Here is a 2,426-nt window from a genome sequence, read left to right on the forward strand (position 1 = left end):
CAACACCTCGTAGAGGGGCTCTTTGGCGGAGATCTTTTTCCAACAGCCGTATGGATGAAGTGCGGGTGTGGGGCCAGAACTAAAGGGTAGACGTGATGTGGTGTGGGAAATTTTAAATAAAGCTAGTGGTACCGGGAATACTTTATTCATAAGGGCCACTGCTTTGGTTAAAAATGGTTATTCTTAGAGGAGAGTGGTGGAAAATAATGTTTCCAACTATCCTCTGGAAAGTTTATAGTCCGGTCAACATGTTTCTCGCTACTGTGAAAATTGACTAGCGATTCTTCAGGACCTAGTTGACTATTAGCAAATGTCTAATGTTGTGAGACTGTCTACGCTATTAGAATGTGGTGTCTATGTGCTTCTTTGGCTACCACATTTGTGGGTGAAGGGAAAACAATATTATATTACCCTTCTTCTAGTTGTGATTGTTAGTACCTATAGTTAAAAACAATCAGACAACGACAGTGTCCAGCGGGTAAAGCTCCAGGGAGTTCTTCCACCACAAGGTTGGTAATGCCTGGGCTTCGCTGTATGCACCTACCCTTCGCCGCTTCACAACTAGAAGAAGGGTAATATAATATTGTTTTCCCTTAAAAGTGCAGAATGCTATCGTCTATTAGCCATGTCTCAATTCGATTTATGATGACCCTGCCAACGACCTTTTGGATGGTGTCAATTAAACGTATTGGTCTATAGTTGGCAGGGTCATCTCTATCACCTTTCTTATATATGGTGATGACCTCCGCGCCCTTCCAGGATTCGGGGACAGGATGGCCATGCATGATTAAGTTCATTAGACAGGCTATGAAATCTGCCCATATTTTGGGGTCATGCCGTAGTAAGTTCCCCGGGAGGCCATCTGGGCCGGCTGCCTTCCCTGGTATTATTTTCGAGATTGCGTCATAAACCTCCCGTGACGAGAAGGACTCTTTCTTGCATCCTATCGCCAAGCCAGGTGTGCTTAGTATTTCCATTACTGAAGGTATTGTATGGTCTTGCTGCCTATCCTCACAGGATAGTTTTAAAAAATGAGAGTGCCATTGATGTTCAGTGATATGATTTGGAATCGGGTCAGCCCCCCTTCTATCAAGGACATTGATCAGTTTCCAGAACTCAATAGCATTTTTCCCCCAAGCTGCATCCTTAAACTGTTGCCAGTGTTCCTCCTCCCAATCCTTTTTAGCTAAGCTAATACTTTTTTGATACTCTTTTCTTGCTAGTCTCACTGCTACAGGGTCCTTGTTTCTTATGGCTTGCGTTAAGGCCCTTCTCTTGAGCCTGCAGCTTTTTGTGTACCAGGGGTTACCCGTGGAGGGTTTTTCTTTCTGTTTGGAATTACCCTGAGGTTTCTTCATGAAGAACTCTCCTGTATTATCTGTTAGCTTCTTGTACGATACGTTTACGTCCGTAACAAGAGCATGGGGTGCTGCTGAAGCAACGGCTACAAGGCTATGGGTTTCCACTAAGACTAACTCTTTTATACTATTGAGTTTCCCCTCTTCACACTTGACCGTATTCCATTTTAGCTTCCAATTGCAGTTAGAGGGCAAGACCTCTTTTGTTATCATCACGGGGCCACCACTTTTACCAATCCTATATGCCCAATAAATTTCCATACATAAAGGATTATGATCACTATCAGAGGACTGTATAACCTCCATATCTACTAAATCAGTCCAGGATTGAGTGTCCAAGAAGATGTAATCAATTCTAGAGGGGCAACCTAACCTATTATAGGTCATTGCCCTGTCCCGGTCTGAGATGGTTCACCCGTTTAAGGCCCGTAGATTATGTTCGAGAGCTAAAGCATTCAACTGGATAGCTCTGGCTGTCCATTTCTTAATGGGGGGAGGGTTAAGGCAGGTATAATCTGTCTCCAGTCCTCTGGGCTGAAACCTAGTTTCTCTTCGTCATCTAGGGGTTCGAATGTGCAATTAAAATCCCCACCCACCAATATTTTGGAAGTAGTTGGAAGGTCGGACAGTCTTTCATCCAACAGCTCTATTGTGGGCGAGATTAGGCCGCCCTGTATGCCTCTTGCGTAGACACAAAAGAGTTCGAAAATTGTGCCCCCAGATGGACTTTTTAAAGAAATATGGAAGAGGTCATTTGAAAGGACTTTTTTTTGGGGGGTAACTACGCAGTTCAAATTCACCTTAACCCAAATATGCATGCCACCTGAAGGGCGGCCTTTCCCCTCCGTGACTGCTGGCGTAAAATAAGTAGAGTATCCATTTTTGTATAGTGGGGACAATGACCAGGTTTCCTGGAACATACATATGTGAAAATTATTGATAAAATTGTTCCAGTCTGGGTTAGCAAGATTTTTTTTTAGCCCAGCTATGTTCCAAGATAGAATCTTGATAGAAGAGGGGGTATCAGGTAGTTCCTTAATTATAACTGGAATACTAGATTCTATCACT

This window comes from Lissotriton vulgaris, chromosome 8 (assembly GCF_964263255.1).
Source record: "Lissotriton vulgaris chromosome 8, aLisVul1.2, whole genome shotgun sequence".
Classification (NCBI taxonomy): domain Eukaryota; kingdom Metazoa; phylum Chordata; class Amphibia; order Caudata; family Salamandridae; genus Lissotriton; species Lissotriton vulgaris.